This window comes from Electrona antarctica, assembly GCF_951216825.1.
Source record: "Electrona antarctica genome assembly, contig: scaffold_305, whole genome shotgun sequence".
NCBI classification, from domain to species: Eukaryota; Metazoa; Chordata; class Actinopteri; order Myctophiformes; family Myctophidae; genus Electrona; species Electrona antarctica.
The window spans coordinates 134,105-148,423 of record NW_027637637.1 but is presented as its reverse complement, the minus strand read 5'-3'; positions in this window follow the sequence as shown (position 1 = coordinate 148,423).

The following is a 14,319-nucleotide window of genomic DNA, read 5'->3' as shown; positions in this document are numbered from 1 at the left end:
ACAATTCCATGCTGTATTGATGTTGGTACCATTAAGATAGAGAACAGGCAAACGATCAAAATAACAATTGTTCTACCTTCTCTAATTGTGTGGACGTCTTGTAAATTAAGTAATGCAGATGTTTAACAATAATTGAACTCTTAAGAACGTAAAATGAAACCAAATAGACCATTGGTCTTGATTTGATTTGATTTATTTAGAAAAGCAATCAATACATTATAATCAGCGATTCAAGGATTTCACAGTAAAGTCTGAAGACTTATTTCCACTGAGGTCCTCTCACACTGAACGGAACAATACTTTAAACTACATCACAATACATACACATAACAGTACATGTGCTGTTTACTTTCTAGTTTACCTTTAAGCCTTATGTGTAATGGAGACCAATGTTCCTTTGCCTAATTAGTAATTCTCCTCACCTGGTCAGCCTCACCAGGGTAGTTAATGAGGTGATTAGTTTGGTCAGAGTCAGTTCAGTTCAAGCCAGCACACTGTCAAGAGCTCACTCACTGCATGTTGAGTTAACCCTTTTCTCTCAGGCCTTGGACAGGATAAGTCTGTAAGTTTGTGTTAATTGTTAAACTTTATAGGTCTTAAAACAATATGCTTGTAAGTTGGTTTGATCATTTCTAAAAGTGATGCATAAAAATGACTAATGATTTGGTTTATGATTGTACTGTATTTGACACAAATGTCTGTGTTTTCTGTTTTTCTGTATTGCAGTTTTATAAATTTAAGTTATCACCAGTAAAGAACCTAAACCAAGTCACTGCTTTTTGGAGCTTTATTGGGAACTTTGTTAGCTGTCTGCCAAGCCATACAGACTGTACACCAAACGTATAGTAAGGGCAGAACAGTACATATACATTACATGTAGCCTACGTCCCTATCCTTCCCTCTAAGTTGACCCTTTATAGGGGAACCTTTTCCAGTAGCCATAGTTTAAGGGGCAATTCACACTATGGTCCCGGGTTCGGACTCGGGACCACTTGTCAGATGTTGTGGTAATGTGAATGATGCGTACCGTTCCCGGGAGCGGATCTCCCAACCGTCCCCGAGACCGCATGGGGGGCGGGTCTCTGGACCGTTGAAGTGTATTCAGATATGGATCGTTCCAATGTGAATGCATGCGTACCTAAAGAAGGAAGTGGACTGTTTTTTTTAAGAACGTGACATGATCTCTAGTCGACGAGCCAAGCGTCAACAAAAAAAAACACAGGCGCTGCACGAAGCGTAACACCAGCTCATTTCTCAACGCCGCCCGTCGCCAATCTACAAGCTCACAACGCGTCGCAGCGCGACGTGTTGTGAGCTTGCAGATCTGCTATGTTGAATCTGCTATACACGCAGCATCGCAGTACGCGCTGATCTTGGACTACACGTGGCTCTTGGGCTTTGCTTGGCATAGTTTCCAAAGTAAAACAAAATAATAATAATGCTAAAGTAGAATCCATTAAACTAATATCAAACACGACACTTGAGCACAGAACTGACTGACACAGTGAATAGCAAGCAGGCTGACAGTGACGTAGTATAACGGCAAATAGCCAAAAGAGGCAATGCAATGCAGTGTCTGGATTTATTGGAGACAATGTCGCAGAGTTGATGGTCAGTGTCCGTGCGCACCAGTCATCAAGCACACCACCATCTGGAGGATCAAAGTGTGTTATGCAAGTGTACCCGGGTGCACTGTTGAATCTCGGGCAATGTGAATCATGGCCATCGGGGACCAGGCAACCGTATTCGGAAACGGTTCCAATGAAACGGATTCAGTCCCTCTCAGTGTGAATTGCCTATAAATGACCTCAGATTGTATGTCAGTTTAACACTGGTTTCCAGGCTGTTCCACTGTGGCTCCTATGTAAATGAATGAGCATTTGCCCACTTTACTTTTAAAAGCAGGAAGCACCACATCTGCAATACTGGCTCTGGTGAAATGGTTGTGTACCTCGTTTACCTGCCTGAAACATGTTCTTAAAACTGTTGGGACCTCTCCATATTAAATTTTATGGACCATGGTTAGTCTAGCCATTGTAACCTTGGATTCTACTGGGAGCCAGTTCAGCTCTCTGAACTGGTTCCTTCCTATATGGGTTCTGGGTCCCATCCCAGAATAACCCTGATCAGTCTATTTTGAGCTCAAGAGCTCATTTTACACTCAAGAGTTAAAGATCTAAGAAGGGTCCATTTGGTTACCAACTCCCAATTTGAACCCTGGTCTCTGCACAAGTGCTGACATTTTTATTACTTTTGAGCTAATGGACTCCTTGCTCGGGATAAAAAAATGAATCGATTGGAAAATCTTGACCTTCAGGTCAAACCAGAAAACAGATTGTGTCCAAAGCTTATGTCTCACCTAGACACAGGATCTAAAAGGCTTACGTGCTGTCCATAAGTGTTCTTTCAGACTCATATTCCAAATTCTGTGTTTTTATCTTGTATCTCTCTGCTGATGTTAGTAATTTTTGAATGTATCAGCCAGAGACCAACACCCACCAAACAGCAGTGTTAATTTTTAGACTTTTAGACTTTTTCATTTACTTGTAGTCCTATATAATAAGACATCTGAACATCGATCCATCTTCAACCGCTTAACCGTAGTTGGGTCGCAGGGGCAACCGCTCCACCAGAGAGCTCCAGACTTGGTCATAATGTTGCTGTCGGGAGGAAACCACCTAACTCCTTTTTTTTAAAGGACTAAGCAGTCCTGAAAGGACTTGGTCCATTATTGTTTTTGTCACTTTTTTTCTTCTTCTCCTTCTCCTTCCGCTAAAAAATAGCAGTTCTGGCTGAACCGTGCAGTCGGTTTTCGTGAAATTTGGAGATATGGTAGAGGGCCATGCCAAACGATGAGGATGCGAAGCCCACAACCATTGGCCAAAGGGTGGTGCTATAGCACTCAATTGAAAATGCAAACTTTGACCACGCATAGCTCATGAACCGTTTGACCGTCAGCAATGAATCTTCGATACACTGTACACATGTGTCTCCTCATGCCGAACGAGTATCGTGCTCTTACTTTTGAGTAAGAGCACGTATAGGTCACTATATATATATATATATATATATATATATATATTTTTTTTTTTTCTTCATTTCCTGAAAAAATATTTGTCTTTCATTTCCTGTAAAAATAACATTTTGGAGTTAGGTGGTTTCTTCCCCGACAGCTGTAATTGTGCTTAGATGCATCATGTCTGTCACTAAGTCATTGTTGGACAGAAAGAGGTGCTACTGGTCTGGAAGTAATGATACTGCAGTCCCTCTAGACTGCATAGCCTCTGGCTGTGTCTGGATAGACGTGTGCGTGCATGAGTGCGTGCGTGCGTGTACTCAAGGTTACTGTTTGTCATTAATATCACTTAACTAAATTGCTCCCTTGGCAAGAGCAGAAGCCTGCAGACTTCTGGCTCAGAAATGCTATTTAGTGGCTCTTTTAGTGTGTGTGTGTGTGTGTGTGTGTGTGTGTGTGTGTGTGTGTGTGTGTGTGTGTGTGTGTGTGTGTGTGTGTGTGTGTGTGTGTGTGTGTGTGTGTGTGTGTGTGTGTGTGTGTGTGTGTGTGTGTGTGTGTGTGTGCGGGTTTTTCGGGGGGGGGGGGGGGGTCAGGCAGAAACCTCTTTCAAAAAGTGCGTGTGTGGGTTTTTCGGGGGGGGGGGGGGGGGGGGGGTGGGTCAGGCAGAAACCTCTTTCAAAAAGTTATTTCGTAAAAGCAACGATCATACCACAGTGTCACACAAAAGGATCAAAAGTAGCAGATGTGCAAGCTGGAAACGCGACGCGAGCTTGTAGATCTGCTACTTTTCTTGTAGATCTGCTACTTATTTTGATATTTTTTCATTTTAATCCAACGTGTCGATATAGATTGGCTAGTTGAACAATTTTAAAATAAAATAAAAATAGTTCTTTACTATTTTTAAAATAAAAATCACACCTGTGTGAAGTGAGGGGCACTAATATATTAAAGTCTAACTCATGTTGATTAGGTGATCTAATGGTGATGTAAAACAAACGGTGCAAACACAAACATTAAACGCCATTAACAATAAAGAGATGACATAATGAGGCACATTATAATGTCAATTTTCCCTTCATTGTCACTGGTGTTTACAAAACAAACATTGAACTAAAGACAAACATTAAACCTGTATATATTTTTTTTTTGAGGGGCTAGCGCCCCTCAAAAGTAGTGAAAGAAGACAGGGCTAGGCCGGGTGAACTTTTTTATTTATTTGAAATGATGAAAAGGTGTACGGGACCTCAAAAATTAGGCTACTCTAGTCTAGCCTAGCTAATAAGCCAGACGCGAATCAGCCGTTGGCAAAAGAAATGTCTGCCAAAGTGCCACGTAGTGTGATATGAGTCTGACTTATTAGCCAGGCTAACTGTAATCCAGGGGCCTTGACTACTATAAATCTGGCACTGGATAAGGGGTAAGGCACTGCCGAAAATGAGGTTTCCACCCGACAGAGTTGATATCTATATCTATAAATGCACCAAGTCTGTACGTACGTACGTGTGTACAGACGTGTGTCTGTGATTCACGTAATTCGAGAACCATTCGCCCCACCGACTTCAAATTTGACACACGCGTTCCACACCACCACAGGGAGTGCAGTGCCCGTTGTCGATTCCGTCGGATAGCCAGTTGTCCAGAACCAGCACAAAAGCCTCTGCCCGGGCTCTGGACCTGATCACCATATATGGAGCTGGCCTGTGCTGACATCACAACACTTCATATTTGGGCATGCCTGACACAGAACTGACATCACAATGCTGTTCTGACATCTGCATAGACTCCATAATTTGGGCATGCCTGACAAAGAAAAATGATGAAAAACGCGAAAGGGGCTAGGTCAGCCAGCACCAAACAATATGAATGCTACATCGTATGTTAGCTAGCTGAAAAAATGATGAAAAAATGATGAAAAAATGATGAAAATGGTGAAAAAATGATGAATGAAAAAATGATGAAAAAACGTGCATCGTCGCTTTTTGTGCTTTCTAGCGATGAAAAAAGCGCATCGTGGCGTTTTGACCTTTATAGCGATGAAAGGTCAAAAGGTGAAAAAAGCGCATCGTGGCGTTTTGACCTTTCTAGCGATGAAAAAAGCGCATCGTGGCGTTTTGACCTTTCTAGCGATGAAAGGTCAAAATGCCACGATGCGCTTTTTTCATCGCTAGAAAGGTCAAAACGCCACGATGCGCTTTTTTCACCTTTTGACATTTTGACCTTTTGACCTTTCTAGCGATTTTTTACCTTACTAGCGTTTTGACCTTTCTAGCGAGGAAAAAAGCGCATTGTGGCGTTTTGACCTTTCTAGCGATTTTTTACCTTTCTAGCGTTTTGACCTTTGACCTTTTGACCTTTCTAGCGATTTTTTACCTTTCTAGCGTTTTGACCTTTCTAGCGATTTTTGACCTTTCTAGCGTTTTGACCTTTTGACCTTTCTAGCGATTTTTTACCTTTCTAGCGTTTTGACCTTTCTAGCGATGAAAAAAGCGCATCGTGGCGTTTTGACCTTTCTAGCGTTTTGACCTTTTGACCTTTTGACATTTTGACCTTTTGACCTTTCTAGCGATTTTTTACCTTTCTAGCGTTTTGACCTTTCTAGCGATGAAAAAAGCGCATCGTGGCGTTTTGACCTTTCTAGCGATTTTTGACCTTTCTAGCGTTTTGACCTTTGACCTTTTGACCTTTCTAGCGATTTTTTTACCTTTCTAGCGTTTTGACCTTTCTAGCGATGAAAAAAGCGCATCGTGGCGTTTTGACCTTTCTAGCGATTGTTGACCTTTTTAGCGTTTTGACCTTTGACCTTTTGACCTTTTGTCATTTTGACCTTTTGACCGTTGACCTTTCATCGCTAGAAAGGTCAAAACGCCACAATGCGCTTTTTCACCTTTTGACCTTTGACCTTTTGACCTTTCACCTTTTGACCTTTGACCTTTCATCGCTAGAAAGGTCAAAATGCCACGACGCGCTTTTTTCACATTTTGACCTCTGACCTATTGACCTTTCACCTTTTGACCTTTGACCTTTCATCGCTAGAAAGGTCAAAACGCCACAATGCGCTTTTTTCATCGCTAGAAAGGTCAAAACGCCACGATGCGCTTTTTTCACATTTTGACCTTTGACCTTTGACCTTTCAACCTTTGACCTTTCATCGCTAGAAAGGTCACACCGCCACGATGCGCTTTTTTCACCTTTTGACCTTTCACCTTTTGACCTTTCTAGCGATAAAAGGTCAAAAGGTGAAAAGGTCAAAGGTCAAAAGGTGAAAAAAGCGCATCGTGGCGTTTTGACCTTTCTAGCGTTTTGACCTTTGACCTTTTGACCTTTCTAGCGATTTTTGACCTTTCTAGCGTTTTGACCTTTCTAGCGATGAAAAAAGCACATCGTGGCGTTTTGACCTTTCTAGCGATTCCTCCTCCTAAAGAAGATCTTGGAGCTGACAAAAGACCTGGCACTCTCAGACCTCATTGGAGCCCTCTTGAAAGATAGGCGCTTCTATGTTACCCTGAACAACAAGCAAAGTCGCTGGCGACGACAAAAGAACGGCCTACCGCAAGGTAGTGTGCTGGCCCCACTACTGTACAACATCTACACCAATGACCAACCAATGGACCAGAACACTGAGCGATTCATCTACGCTGACGACCTCTGTATAACATCTCAAGAGACTACGTTTGAAGCAGTAGAAGCAAACCTCACCTCAGCCCTAGATGAGCTACTCCTCTACTACGAGCGCAACCACCTACACGCAAACCCTGCGAAGACTCAAGTCTGCTCGTTCCATCTCAGGAACCGGGAAGCCAACCGACCTCTTAACATCGAATGGTCTGGAACACCACTTGAGAACTGCACCAACCCTGTCTACCTTGGTGTAACCCTGGACCGCACCCTCTCCTTCAAGGAACACATAAAGAACACCAAACTGAAAGTCAGCTCCCGAAACAACATCCTACGGAAACTGACCAATTCAAAATGGGGAGCCACAGCACACACGTTGAGATGTACTGCTCTGGCCCTGTGCTATTCCTCTGCGGAGTATGCGTGTCCTGTTTGGGAGAGATCAACCCATGCCAAAAAACTAGACTCAGCGTTGAACAACACCTGCCGCTTGATAACTGGTTGCTTGAAGCCTACCAACGTGAACAACCTACATCTCCTCGCTGGCATTGCCCCTGCAGATGTGAGACGGGAAGCCACCAGCCGAGTGGAGATGACAAAAGCTACCAGTGATGAACGCCACCTCCTTCATGGACACGAACCCCCGGCCCAACGACTGAAGTCAAGGAGAAGCTTCCTCAGCCATGTCCAGCCCCTTACAACATCTCGGGAAGAAACCAGACTCCAGCTATGGACAACAAAGCTTGAAAATGACCCCCCTCCTATTGACATGGGAATCCCCCCCTCTGAAGACCTCCCTTCTGGCTCAGAAGCACCATGGGTCCGGTGGAAGACTCTCAACCGCCTGAGAACAGGAACGGGGCGATCAAAAGCTGCTATGGCCAGATGGGGCTACAAAACCGGCCCAACCATCTGTGAATGTGGAGAAGAGGACCATACGATGCAGCACTGCCTTGTCTGCCCTCTACTACCCAAACCTTGCAGCTTAAAAGATCTCGCAGAGTTCAACAATAATGCAAAAGACTGTGTAAAGAAATGGGAAACTGTCATCTAACCACATGCTTCAAAGACACGAAAAGAAGAAGAAGCGACTTTTTACCTTTCTAGCGTTTTGACCTTTCTAGCGTTTTGACCTTTCTAGCGATGAAAAAAGCGCATCGTGGCGTTTTGACCTTTCTAGCGATTTTTGACCTTTCTAGCGTTTGGACCTTTGACCTTTTGACGTTTTGACCTTTTGACCTTTCTAGCGATTTTTTTACCTTTCTAGCGTTCTGACCTTTCTAGCGATGAAAAAAGCGCATCGTGGCGTTTTGACCTTTCTAGCGATTTTTGACCTTTCTAGCGTTTGGACCTTTGACCTTTTGACGTTTTGACCTTTTGACCTTTCTAGCGATTTTTTTACCTTTCTAGCGATTTTTGACCTTTCTAGCGTTTTAACCCCACAGTACCCCTGAAATGCATAGAAAACTGCTTTTTTTGGGCACAGCCAATAAAAAAATTGGGGGTTCAAAAAACCCCACAGTACCCCTGAAATGCATAGAAAACTGCTTTTTTTTGGCACAGCCAATAAAAAAATTGGGGGTTCAAAAAACCCCACAGTACCCCTGAAATGCATAGAAAACTGCTTTTTTTTGGCACAGCCAATAAAAAAATTGGGGGTTCAAAAAACCCCACAGTACCCCTGAAATGCATAGAAAACTGCTTTTTTTTTGGCATAGCCAATAAAAAAAATTGGGGGTTCAAAAAACCCCACAGTACCCCTGAAATGCATAGAAAACTCCTTTTTTTTGGCACAGCCAATAAAAAAAGTTGGGGGTTCAAAAAACCCCACAGTACCCCTGAAATGCATAGAAAACTGCTTTTTTTTTGCACAGCCAATAAAAAAATTGTGGGTTCAAAAAACCCCACAGTACCCCTGAAATGCATAGAAAACTGCTTTTTTTTGGCACAGCCAATAAAAAAATTGGGGGTTCAAAAAACCCCACAGTACCCCTGAAATGCATAGAAAACTGCTTTTTTTTTGGCACAGCCATTTAAAAAATTGGGGGTTCAAAAAACCCCACAGTACCCCTGAAATGCATAGAAAACTGCTTTTTTTTGGCACAGCCAATACAAAAATTGGGGGTTCAAAAAACCCCACAGTACCCCTGAAATGCATAGAAAACTGCTTTTTTTTGGCACAGCCAATAAAACAAGTTGGGGGTTCAAAAAACCCCACAGTACCCCTGAAATGCATAGAAAACTGCTTTTTTTTGGCACAGCCAATAAAAAAATTGGGGGTTCAAAAAACCCCACAGTACCCCTGAAATGCATAGAAAACTGCTTTTTTTTGGCACAGCCAATAAAAAAATTGGTGGTTCAAAAAACCCCACAGTACCCCTGAAATGCATAGAAAACTGCATTTTTTTTGGCACAGCCAATAAAAAAATTGGGGGTTCAAAAAACCCCACAGTACCCCTGAAATGCATAGAAAACTGTTTTTTTTTTGGCACAGCCAATAAAAAAATTGGGGGTTCAAAAAACCCCACAGTACCCCTGAAATGCATAGAAAACTGCTTTTTTTTGGCACAGCCAATAAAAAAATTGGGGGTTCAAAAAACCCCACAGTACCCCTGAAATGCATAGAAAACTGCTTATTTTTTTGGCACAGCCAATACAAAAATTGGGGGTTCAAAAAACCCAACAGTACCCCTGAAATGCATAGAAAACTGCTTTTTTTTTGGCACAGCCAATAAATAAATTGGGGGTTCAAAAACCCCCACAGTACCCCTGAAATGCATAGAAAACTGCTTTTTTTTGGCACAGCCAATAAAAAAATTGGGGGTTCAAAAAACCCCACAGTACCCCTGAAATGCATAGAAAACTGCTTTTTTTTTGGCACAGCCAATAAAAAAAGTTGGGGGTTAAAAAAAAAAACCCACAGTACCCCTGAAATGCATAGAAAACTGCTTTTTTTTGGCACAGCCATTAAAAAAATTGGGGGTTCAAAAAACCCCACAGTACCCCTGAAATGCATAGAAAACTGCTTTTTTTTGGCACAGCCAATAAAAAAAGTTGGGGGTTCAAAAAACCCCACAGTACCCCTGAAATGCATAGAAAACTGCTTTTTTTTTGGCACAGCCAATAAAAAAATTGGGGGTTCAAAAACCCCACAGTACCCCTGAAATGCATAGAAAACTGCTTTTTTTTGGCATAGCCAATAAAAAAATTGGGGGTTCAAAAAACCCCACAGTACCCCTGAAATGCATAGAAAACTGCTTTTTTTTGGCACAGCCAATAAAACAATTGGGGGTTCAAAAAACCCCACAGTACCCCTGAAATGCATAGAAAACTGCTTTTTTTTGGCACAGCCAATAAAAAAAGTTGGGGGTTCAAAAAACCCCACAGTACCCCTGAAATGCATAGAAAACTGCTTTTTTTTGGCACAGCCAATAAAAAAATTGGGGGTTCAAAAAACCCCACAGTACCCCTGAAATGCATAGAAAACTGCTTTTATTTGGCACAGCCAATAAAAAACTTGGGGGTTCAAAAAACCCCACAGTACCCCTGAAATGCATAGAAAACTGCTTTTTTTTGGCACAGCCAATAAAAAAATTGGGGGTTCAAAAAACCCCACAGTACCCCTGAAATGCATAGAAAACTGCTTTTTTTTTGGCACAGCCAATAAAAAAATTGGGGGTTCAAAAAACCCCCAATACCCCTGAAATGCATAGAAAACTGCTTTTTTTTGGCACAGCCAATAAAAAATTCGGGGGTTCAAAAAACCCCACAGTACCCCTGAAATGCATAGAAAACTGCTTTTTTTTGGCACAGCCAATAAAAAAATTGGGGGTTCAAAAAACCCCCAGTACCCCTGAAATGCATAGAAAACTGCTTTTTTTTGGCACAGCCAATAAAAAATTCGGGGGTTCAAAAAACCCCACAGTACCCCTGAAATGCATAGAAAACTACTTTTTTTTGGCACAGCCAATAAAAAAATTGGGGGTTCAAAAAACCCCACAGTACCCCTGAAATGCATAGAAAACTGCTTTTTTTTGGCACAGCCAATAAAACAAGTTGGGGGTTAAAAAAACCCCACAGTACCCCTGAAATGCATAGAAAACTGCTTTTTTTTGGCACAGCCAATAAAAAAATTGGGGTTTCAAAAAACCCCACAGTACCCCTGAAATGCATAGAAAACTGCTTTTTTTTGGCACAGCCAATAAAAAAATTGGGGGTTCAAAAAACCCCACAGTACCCCTGAAATGCATAGAAAACTGCTTATTTTTTTGGCACAGCCAATAAAAAAATTGGGGGTTCAAAAAACCCCACAGTACCCCTGAAATGCATAGAAAACTCCTTTTTTTTTTTTGGCACAGCCAATAAAAAAATTGGGGGTTCAAAAAACCCCACAGTACCCCTGAAATGCATAGAAAACTGCTTTTTTTTGGCATAGCCAATACAAAAATTGGGGGTTCAAAAAACCCCACAGTACCCCTGAAATGCATAGAAAACTGCTTTTTTTTGGCACAGCCAATAAAAAAATTGGGGGTTCAAAAAACCCCACAGTACCCCTGAAATGCATAGAAAACTGCTTTTTTTTGGCACAGCCAATAAAAAAAGTTGGGGGTTAAAAAAAAAAACCCACAGTACCCCTGAAATGCATAGAAAACTGCTTTTTTTTGGCACAGCCATTAAAAAAATTGGGGGTTCAAAAAACCCCACAGTACCCCTGAAATGCATAGAAAACTGCTTTTTTTTGGCACAGCCAATAAAAAAATTGGGGGTTCAAAAAACCCCACAGTACCCCTGAAATGCATAGAAAACTGCTTTTTTTTTGCACAGCCAATAAAAAAAGGTGGGGGTTCAAAAAACCCCACAGTACCCCTGAAATGCATAGAAAACTGCTTTTTTTTGGCACAGCCAATATAAAAATTGGGGGTTCAAAAAACCCCACAGTACCCCTGAAATGCATAGAAAACTGCTTTTTTTTGGCACAGCCAATAAAAAAAGTTGGGGGTTCAAAAAACCCCACAGTACCCCTGAAATGCATAGAAAACTGCTTTTTTTTTGGCACAGCCAATAAAAAAATTGGGGGTTCAAAAAACCCCACATTACCCCTGAAATGCATAGAAAACTGCTTTTTTTTGGCACAGCCAATACAAAAATTGGGGGTTCAAAAAACCCCACAGTACCCCTGAAATGCATAGAAAACTGCTTTTTTTTGGCACTGCCAATAAAAAAATTGGGGGTTCAAAAAACCCCACAGTACCCCTGAAATGCATAGAAAACTGCTTATTTTTTTGGCACAGCCAATACAAAAATTGGGGGTTCAAAAAACCCAACAGTACCCCTGAAATGCATAGAAAACTGCTTTTTTTTTTGGCACAGCCAATAAAAAAATTGGGGGTTCAAAAAACCCCACAGTACCCCTGAAATGCATAGAAAACTGCTTTTTTTTGGCACAGCCAATAAAAAAATTGGGGGTTCAAAAAACCCCACAGTACCCCTGAAATGCATAGAAAACTGCTTTTTTTTGGCACAGCCAATACAAAAATTGGGGGTTCAAAAAACCCCACAGTACCCCTGAAATGCATAGAAAACTGCTTTTTTTTTGGCACAGCCAATAAAAAAATTGGGGGTTCAAAAAACCCCCAGTACCCCTGAAATGCATAGAAAACTGCTTTTTTTTGGCACAGCCAATACAAAATTCGGGGGTTCAAAAAACCCCACAGTACCCCTGAAATGCATAGAATACTGCTTTTTTTTTTGGCACAGCCAATAAAATAATTGGGGGTTCAAAAAACCCCACAGTACCCCTGAAATGCATAGAAAACTGCTTTTTTTTTGGCACAGCCAATAAAAAAATTGGGGGTTCAAAAAACCCCACAGTACCCCTGAAATGCATAGAAAACTGCTTTTTTTGGCACAGCCAATAAAAAAATTGGGGGTTCAAAAAACCCCACAGTACCCCTGAAATGCATAGAAAACTGCTTATTTTTTTGGCACAGCCAATACAAAAATTGGGGGTTCAAAAAACCCAACAGTACCCCTGAAATGCATAGAAAACTGCTTTTTTTTTTGGCACAGCCAATAAAACAATTGGGGGTTCAAAAAACCCCACAGTACCCCTGAAATGCATAGAAAACTGCTTTTTTTTGGCACAGCCAATAAAAAAATTGGGGGTTCAAAAAACCCCACAGTACCCCTGAAATGCATAGAAAACTGCTTTTTTTTGGCACAGCCATACAAAAATTGGGGGTTCAAAAAACCCCACAGTACCCCTGAAATGCATAGAAAACTGCTTTTTTTTGGCACAGCCAATAAAACAAGTTGGGGGTTCAAAAAACCCCACAGTACCCCTGAAATGCATAGAAAACTGCTTTTTTTTGGCACAGCCAATAAAAAAATTGGGGGTTCAAAAAAACCCACAGTACCCCTGAAATGCATAGAAAACTGCTTATTTTTTTGGCACAGCCAATAAAAAAATTGGGGGTTCAAAAAAACCCACAGTACCCCTGAAATGCATAGAAAACTCCTTTTTTTTTTTGGCACAGCCAATAAAAAAATTGGGGGTTCAAAAAACCCCACAGTACCCCTGAAATGCATAGAAAACTGCTTTTTTTTGGCATAGCCAATACAAAAATTGGGGGTTCAAAAAACCCCACAGTACCCCTGAAATGCATAGAAAACTGCTTTTTTTTGGCACAGCCAATAAAAAAATTGGGGGTTCAAAAAACCCCACAGTACCCCTGAAATGCATAGAAAACTGCTTTTTTTTGGCACAGCCAATAAAAAAAGTTGGGGGTTAAAAAAAAAACCCCACAGTACCCCTGAAATGCATAGAAAACTGTTTTTTTTTGGCACAGCCAATAAAAAAATTGGGGGTTCAAAAAACCCCACAGTACCCCTGAAATGCATAGAAAACTGCTTTTTTTGGCACAGCCAATAAAAAAAGGTGGGGGTTCAAAAAACCCCACAGTACCCCTGAAATGCATAGAAAACTGCTTTTTTTTGGCACAGCCAATAAAAAAATTGGGGGTTCAAAAAACCCCACAGTACCCCTGAAATGCATAGAAAACTGCTTTTTTTTGGCACAGCCAATAAAAAAAGTTGGGGGTTCAAAAAACCCCACAGTACCCCTGAAATGCATAGAAAACTGTTTTTTTTTTGGCACAGCCAATACAAAAATTGGGGGTTCAAAAAACCCCACAGTACCCCTGAAATGCATAGAAAACTGCTTTTTTTTGGCACAGCCAATACAAAAATTGGGGGTTCAAAAAACCCCACAGTACCCCTGAAATGCATAGAAAACTGCTTTTTTTTTGGCATAGCCAATAAAAAAATTGGGGGTTCAAAAAAACCCCAGTACCCCTGAAATGCATAGAAAACTGCTTTTTTTTGGCACAGCCAATACAAAATTCGGGGGTTCAAAAAACCCCACAGTACCCCTGAAATGCATAGAATACTGCTTTTTTTTTGGCACAGCCAATAAAAAAATTGGGGGTTCAAAAAACCCCACAGTACCCCTGAAATGCATAGAAAACTGCTTTTTTTTGGCACAGCCAATAAAAAAATTGGGGGTTCAAAAAACCCCACAGTACCCCTGAAATGCATAGAAAACTGCTTATTTTTTTGGCACAGCCAATACAAAAATTGGGGGTTCAAAAAACCCAACAGTACCCCTGAAATGCATAGAAAACTGCTTT